The sequence below is a fragment of the Gavialis gangeticus genome, unplaced genomic scaffold (genome assembly GCF_001723915.1).
Source record: "Gavialis gangeticus isolate Ggan-Ray unplaced genomic scaffold, GavGan_comp1, whole genome shotgun sequence".
NCBI lineage: Eukaryota > Metazoa > Chordata > Crocodylia > Gavialidae > Gavialis > Gavialis gangeticus.
In genome coordinates this window covers 170,414,378-170,422,276 of record NW_017728992.1, presented here as the reverse complement: position 1 = coordinate 170,422,276, position 7,899 = coordinate 170,414,378, and the positions used below count along the sequence as shown (strand labels likewise).

At 45.5% G+C, this 7,899-nt stretch overlaps 1 long non-coding RNA gene across 1 annotated transcript; it reads right to left on the bottom strand.

Moving 5' to 3' along the window:
* Positions 1-243: 243 nt before the first annotated feature.
* Positions 244-7,698, bottom strand: LOC109299894. Its single transcript, XR_002098048.1, has 3 exons — positions 7,596-7,698; positions 2,107-2,108; positions 244-255 (listed from the first exon to the last, which is right to left on the bottom strand). It is a non-coding gene; the product is annotated as an uncharacterized LOC109299894 (long non-coding RNA).
* Between the last annotated feature and the right edge of the window lie 201 nt (positions 7,699-7,899).

Below are 7,899 nucleotides of genomic sequence, written 5' to 3'. Positions count from 1 at the left end.
CAGGCACAGCTCCCAGTTCACTTACCCCACATAGCTCCTCCCCACTCAGACTTAGTGCAGGCATGGGCACAGGCACAAGCAAAGCCCTGTGGCTCTGCAGGTTAGATCCAGCCTGCAGGCTATATGTTGCTGCCTCCTGTCCTAAGCAGTAAACTGTTTTTGAGTTGCTCACGTAGGTGGCACCTGAGCTGCAGTTGAGTGTCTTTTTTGGATCTGGTCCCTTTCCCCTTTTTGTATCAGAGGCCAAGCCCAAGTCTAGCTGAATTCTGTTACATTTGTCCAGTTCCCACACTTCTATTGTAATCTGAGCTGCTTGCTTCTTTGCTAGTAGCTATGAACTGTGTACTTTCAGCTTTCCTACTATTCTTCTCATTCTGAGTGTGAGAAGTTACAAAAAAAATACAAGTCTTGTCTACAGCAGAAAAAAAATAAAGAAAACAATCCTGAAAGAAAGACATAGATCAAGCAAAGATCCAGCAGTGGCTGCATCTCAGCAGATATCTTGCTAGCTAATAATGCTTTTTATTTATAAGGCACTTGAGATCCAGAAAGATTTTTAAGTGCTTTATTGGCTGTATAAGTATGGAACAATGTTTCATTTGCTGAAATGCAACAGCTAGTCAGGTAGAACCATTCAGAGCCATTGCATTTAATTGCTGTCAAAACTCTTGAGACCTTCAACACTTTTTAGAAACTCCAAATAAACCTGGAGATGAAAAGCAGCAGCCATCTTGACCATACCCAGCAATAGTTGGTGCAACCTAAAAACAATATTACTTCTTAAGAAACATTCCTCATCTTCAAACCCACATAAATATGGGGCTTTTTCATGTCAGCAATTCCACACAAAATTTTTAGGGATTTTTTCTTGGGATGGGGAAATAAAGAACACCTTTTCCAATTACAGATTCAGAATGGCTTTTCAACAGGACAAGATATAGTGATTCAGTTGGAATCTGAGAGAACAGCACTAGCTTTCATATTCTTACAAAGCTCCCATGTGGTCTTTAAAGACCATAAGTGATGGGGACATTAGTTTTACATCTCATATGCAATGTATCCTGCATCCCTGCTCCACCCCTGACTATATATAATATTACCTAAAGTGAGAATTCAAATGCAGTTATCTCAGTATAATCTCCTTATAAACGTATTCCAGTGTGAGCACTTTTTAAAGCTGATGTTATTTGGAAACAGATATAGAAAATGCTAAATAAGCATTATTTTCTGCAATAAAAGTGCCTTCATAGGAGAAAGGGCAAAGAGAATTATACCAGTATAACTGGTAAATCTTTCCTGTGCAGACAAGATCCTAAACTGCAAAAACAATATCTATTGAATCTTTAGCTCTGTGTTCACTTTGCACTGGATTTTCCTTACAGATCAAGCCAGCCCTGCTTAGCTGTGCGGGTATGAGAAGTTATGACCGGAGGAGGCATGACTATTGGGACTTAGGGCTCACAGTGTTCAGTTGGTTGTCACAGTTTTTGTATCATGTAGGCAGAAGTCAAACTCCTAATGAACTGCAGTCTCACACTTTGAACACTGAGAATGAACTAAAATAGTATGTTTGAAGTTTTATAAAAGGAAATCACCTAATCATCTATTCACACAGGGGTGATCTTGGAAGTGAGAGAAAAATGACAGGGAAAGCAGAAAATGTACGAAGTAACTTGTTAAAGAGAACACCCCCTGTGAACAGTGTAATTTTCAAAGCTTTGTGATATCCCCTCAAGCATGTATTAATTCACAGGATGCAGGTTAAAATTTAGTTGTGTGAGAAGCATAAATGTGCTCAACATTTCTGAAGCCTGCTGTCTATTTTAACTAAAGAAAAATAGGATTGTGGAAGCTGGTGATGGGGAAAACATAAAATGTTCGCTAGTACATCTCCTGAAAATGTAGAATGTTTCCCTTCAGTACTTCTGCTGGTCTTGTCCAGCCTCATCTTAAAAAGCTCAAGTGATGACACTCCTAATGCCTTAATAGCTTTCACCACTACTGAGTTTTTTCACTATCATCTAGTCTATGTTCTCTCTATCTAAATGTCATCTCACTCTCCTAGTGCCACCCTCTGAACCACACAGAGTAACTCCACTCCTTCACTACTGTTTACATCTTTGAAATAGAGGTAGGGTGCTAGTTTGCCATTTTATCATGAAATGTTTGATGCACAAATATAAGTTTTGTCCTACATTACTTCCTTCACTTTCCAAATTATTTTTATTCTTTTTTCTCTCCTCCAGTTTGTCAATATATATTTTTTAACTTAACTTAGGGGCATTATGCATAAAGAGAATAAGTGCCTTGCCACCCAGTGCAATTCACAGCCCCAAGTTAGGTGCCCAGATTCCCCATTCAGTGCACAGGGAAAGTCAAATGCCTTTGGCCATTGACTACATGGTAAATTTGATTGATGTCCCAATTAGTGGCACTCTCAAGTAATCCACATGGGCTGCCCTATAAACTAGAAGCAATGCATTTGCATCCACACAGTGCCACAGATAGACTAGTTAATGCAAATGGCAGACTGATTGGCACCATCACTCAACAGTACTATTTAGCCTACCCAAAGCCCTGCACAGGTACAACTACCCTACTTCCAATTTTGGAAGCAACCCTTGCAGCACAGTGCAGCAGCTCTCATGGTGCCACTGTTGGGAATGAAGCAGAGTGAGAAGTTATCTAAGCTAGGAATGAGAGAAGCCCCACACATTCCAACCAAAAAATGAAAAGGCAGAGGAAAACCCTTGAAGTTAGCCAGGCAAAAATGCTCAGTCAAAGGCAAAAAAAATCAATCAAGATCCCCCAAAAGGATTTATTGAAAGAACAATGCACAAGTGGTAGGGATCTCAGTGAGTTTTGAAATGCAGAAACAGGACAAGCCCACCTATCTTTGGAAGTCCATATATCACTTAGTGTGATTGCAATAGGATCATTGGAAAGTAGGGCTTCAAGGAACCTCAGAAGGAATACAATCCAGACCCCTTTTCAAGTTAAGATCATCCCAGACTAAACCATTCCAGCCAAGGGTCTGTCCAACCTGCTCTTTAAAATTTCCAAGGGTGAATATTCCACCACCATCATAGTCAGAAAGTTCCTCCTAGTCTCCAACCTACATTTCCTCTACTGCAGATTGAGTCCATTGCTCCTAGTCCTGTCCCCCTACAGCCACAGAGAAAAGGCCATGTCCTTTCTTTCTATAATTGCCCTTCATGTATTTAAGAAACGTTATCAAGTTCCCACTCAGTCTTCCCCTCGCCAGACTAAATAACCCACCCAGTTTTTCCTCATAAGTCATGTTTCCCAGACCTTTAAGCATTTTTGTTGCTGTCTGTTGAACTCTTTCAAATTTGCCCTTCAATCGTTATTGAAGTGTGGGATATAAAACTGGACACAGAACTCCAAGTGAAGCCCTACCAGTACTAAATAAAGTGGAATAATCACTTCACTTGGTTTGCAAATGACACCCCTGCAGTTTACACAAATGTATGTACACATCCCATTGTGTTATTTTTCCCATTCAGCACCATGCTTGATTGTACACTGGAACAATATATTGATCCCTCCTCCAACATATCATGCCCACAGTCACCAGCTGGCCAACAAACAGACCCAGAAAGAGACCTAGACTCAGATTCTAAACCAGTTTTTCCAACATCTGCCATCGCTTCTGCAAACTCATCCTCAATCAGCTCCTATACATCATACCATGTGGAGACAGTCTTAGGTCAGCAACCAAACCCAGGGCCTCCATAAATTGGCAATGCCCGCTACAGCCTCACATGCTCCACTTAGCTACCCTTCGCCAGCATCTTCTGCAGATGCTCCCTGCTCCACATAAGGACAGAAAGTACGTGGGGATCCCAGATCTCATTTCGGCTCACAAGGAACTCCTGAAACTGAATCATTGGGATTGCTGCTTCAGGTTCCTTTATTTGAATGCAAAACTGGACAGCTAGGCAGCAGTCACATTGATGGTTACTCTGCACAAGGTATGTTCCTCCTGAAAGGACATATGCCAGCATGGTCTCTAACCTAGCACTTAGTTCTTTTGGGACCAACATCCAGCTGAGCCCCTGCCAGCCCTCTCACCATCCACATACAGATCCTCTCCTCTTTCACAGAGCTCCTGTACCCTACTTCCTGCCATGCCCTGGACTGGCTCTCCTGCTTGCCAGAAACTCCGTCTCCCACCTTGTGCCTCCAGATGTTCTACTCGTTCCATCCTTGCCCCAATTCTCCTGCTATTGAACTGCTTTCCTATTTTCCTCAAGCCTATGCTAGAACAGATCAGGGGAAGGGAAGAGAAAGACTGGGGTACAGTTGCACTGTGCCTTGATTCTTAGTCTGCACAAAGTTTAAAACAAACTGCCTGGCAGGGATAGCTGCATTTCTATTCAGGTGCAGCTGAAGGAGCCAAGTGACTTCATGGCTCATAATTATCTACTTGACCCCTGCTAATCTCTTCACTCCATATTTTAACAACACTGTATCTCCCCCTAATCAAGCTGTCCTTTCTTCTACAATTATCCTATCTGTTATTTACTCCTGGCAATGTTCTTCTGCATGCCCTTCCAGTAGAGGTGTGCTGCTACTTAGGAACCTGTACTTGGTGGCCTTGTTCACAGAGGATTCAGACTCACAACAAATCAGAGACAGGAAGTGGAGGAGTAGCATTAGATTAGGGTGAGTTGTACAGTGGTGCAGCACTCAGAGCAGGAGGGAGTTGCAAAGTTGAAATGAAGAGGAAAGTTATGTAGTGACCCTTCCTTGGGTTATTAATTGCAGCAGATGATGGAAGCTGTGGGGCACTGAACCAGCAGCACAACCAGGGCAGCCTAAAGCCTGGTATGAGTGGATCCAGAGGGGTTGGTTTCCACAAGTCCTCCTCCAATGCCAGCTATTTTTTTCTCTTTGTGGAGGGGTGGAAGGCAGTGGAGGCCAGCTATGGGCATGCTGTCCAGAAGGGAAGAGCAGCAGGAGGGCAGTTGGGGGCTGTGACAGGTGGGGGGGAACTGTTTGGGAGGGGTTTTGAGGGGAAGGGGCTTCCAGGATCCATGAAGAAGTGAGCTGAGGTGTGAGCGAAGGTCAGGAAAAAGGGGGTTATGAATGAGAGGGTGTGAAAGGCTGAAGTGAATCTGAATGCTGAAAGGAGCAGGGGAGGGCTCAGTGGGATGTGAAGGGGATGGTGAGAGATCAGAGGGACAAGAGTATGATGGGGATGTGTCTGCAGAGTGCAGTGGATTCACGGGGTCAGTGATGGAGGCAAGGTACTCACTGGGGTTTGAGGAGGATGGTGGGGTCTGATGAGTTTGAGGGACAATGCAGTGATACTGAGCATGGGGAATGTATGGGGTAAGTATGGGGGGAAGGGGCAGAGTCGAGCCAGGGAGCATTTGCAATGGCATAAAGGACAGTAAGAGGCTGTAGCAGGTTTGGGGATATTGCTTAGCCCAACAGTCTTTAAATGTTGCACAGTTCTTTATTCTGCACCAGATGCCTGCCTGCAACATGGTAGTCTAATCCTTTCAGAGGGAGCCTGTGACAGAGGCTCAGCTGCAGGCAGTTGGCTACTCAAGGAGTACCTCCAGGTAGTTAAAAAACTCAGAGAGACACAGAGAGAGGTTCCTAGCTGTATTACAGGACCGTCATCTTATCCAAGAGGTGCACAGCCCCACTAGGGATAACACCTTCCTGGACCTGGTCCTGGCAACTGGGGATGACCTGGTGAGGGGACTGCAGGTCCTTGACCACCTGGACAATGGTGATCATCACCTGCTGGAATTCACTATCCAGTGCGGGGTTTCAAGGGCTTATAGCAAGACGAAAGCCCTTGACTTCAGAAAGGCCAGCTTCAATGAGCTTCAGAGATTACTGGGGGAGGCACTGAGGGCCCAGAAGGCAGAGGAGATGGGAGTCCATGAGAGATGGTGGTACCTTAAGGGGGCGATCCTCCAGGCCCAAAGGGCAACAGTCCCTGAGAGAAGCAAGGGGGGTAAGAGTGCTCAGAAACCCCTGTGGCTCAGCAAGGGCATTCAACAATGCCCAAGGACAAAAAGGGTGGCATACAACAAGTGGAAGGGAGGAGCTATCACCAAGGAGGAGTACTCCTCCTCAGCCCATGAGTGTAGGAGGGCTATTAGGAGGGCCAAGGCAGGGATGGAACTCAGGCTGGCATCCAGAATTAAGGACAACAAAAAGTCCTTTTTCAAATACACTGGGAGCAAGAAGAGGGCACTACGCAATGGAGGGCCCCTGCAGGACCTTGTGGCTACTCCAGATGAGAAAGTCGATATTTTAATAGTTTCTTTGCCTCTGTGTTCTTGAACAGGGACCGGGAAAATCTCAGAGATAGCTCTGTCAGGCCTTGGGTCAGCGCAGATGTAGTTAGGGATCTTCTGGAAGGGCTGGACATTTTTAAATCTGCAGGTCCAGATGCCCTCCCCCCAAGGGTGTTAAGGGAGCTGGTAGGGGTCATTGTGGAGCCCTCGGTCCAGCTGTATGAGCATTCATGGTCATCTGGCCTGGTGCCAGGGGATTTGACACTAGCTAATGTAGTCCCCATTTTTAAGAAAGGGAGGAAGGAGGACCCAAGTAACTATAGGCCCATAAGCCTCACCTTGGTCCCTGGGAAGATCTTGGAGAAAATCATCAAGGAGCACATCTGTGGGGGGCCAGCAGGGGACATCATGCTCAGGGCAACCAGCATGGGTTCATCAAAGGCAGGTCCTGCCTGAACAACCCGATTGCTTTTTATGACCAGGTAACTAAATCCTTGGATGATGGTGTAACCATGGATGTAGTCTTTCTAGACTTTAGGAAGGCCTTTGATGCTGTCTCTCACCCCATTCTCATTAATAAATTAAGCGACTGTGGCATTGATGCCTACACAGTTGGATGGGTAAAAAACTGGCTGACGGGGCGCACCCAGAGTGTAGTGGTGTATGGGTCGTACTCAGCCTGGTGAGATGTGAGCAGTGGGGTACCACAGAGGTCAGTCCTCGGGCCCGCACTATTTAACATCTTTATCAGCGACTTGGACAAGGGGGTTGAAAGCACGTTGTCCAAGTTTGCTGATGACACTGAGATGTGGGGCGAGGTGGGTACACTTGAAGGGAGAGAGAGGCTGCAACTAGGTTTAGACAGACTACAAAGTGGGCAGATGAGAATAGGATGGGGTTCAACTTAGATAAATGCAGGGTGCTGCACCTTGGGTAAATTCAAAAAGAGGTGAGATGATCACCTGTCTGGGGTCTTGTGAACCCAGCATTCATTCCTGCCTGTGGCAAGGGGTCAGGCTAGATGATCTGTTCAGGTCCCTCCTGACCCTAGCTACTATGAAACTATGAAACTACAAGAGCAAGGAGGGAGCTCAAGCTAGGGGAAAAAGACAGTCCATCAGCAAGAGACAGACTATGCCATGCTGCAGCCCCAGAAACTGCACTTTTATATAGAAAATCTTAGGGGCTAGGGTCACAAGCCTAAGGGCCAAAAGGTAAAGTAACATCAACGCTGTGGTAATGTATACTCCAAAACTTAATTTCCATCCTCCTCCCAACTTTAACCCAAGGCCATGTTAATGCACTGGGTACCCCTAATGCAATGTCTGTATAAATGACAGACCTAGATTTGTTTGGTCACTTTGGGTGGATGCATCTGAAAGGTCAGCATTCATTCACACCTCTTTCATGTCCACTTCAGAGATCCATGGTAACTAATGGATGGCTATCTATCCCTCTGCTTTTGCAGGAGATGTGGTACTCCCTTTTGCTAACCACTTTGTCTGCAGGCTGCAAGGTCATCTAAACACCCTGCCCTGTACCAAACCCCTCACCCCAACCCTTTGTAACACCCAAATCCACCTCTGCTCTTTTTTCTCATGGCCAAACTCCACCT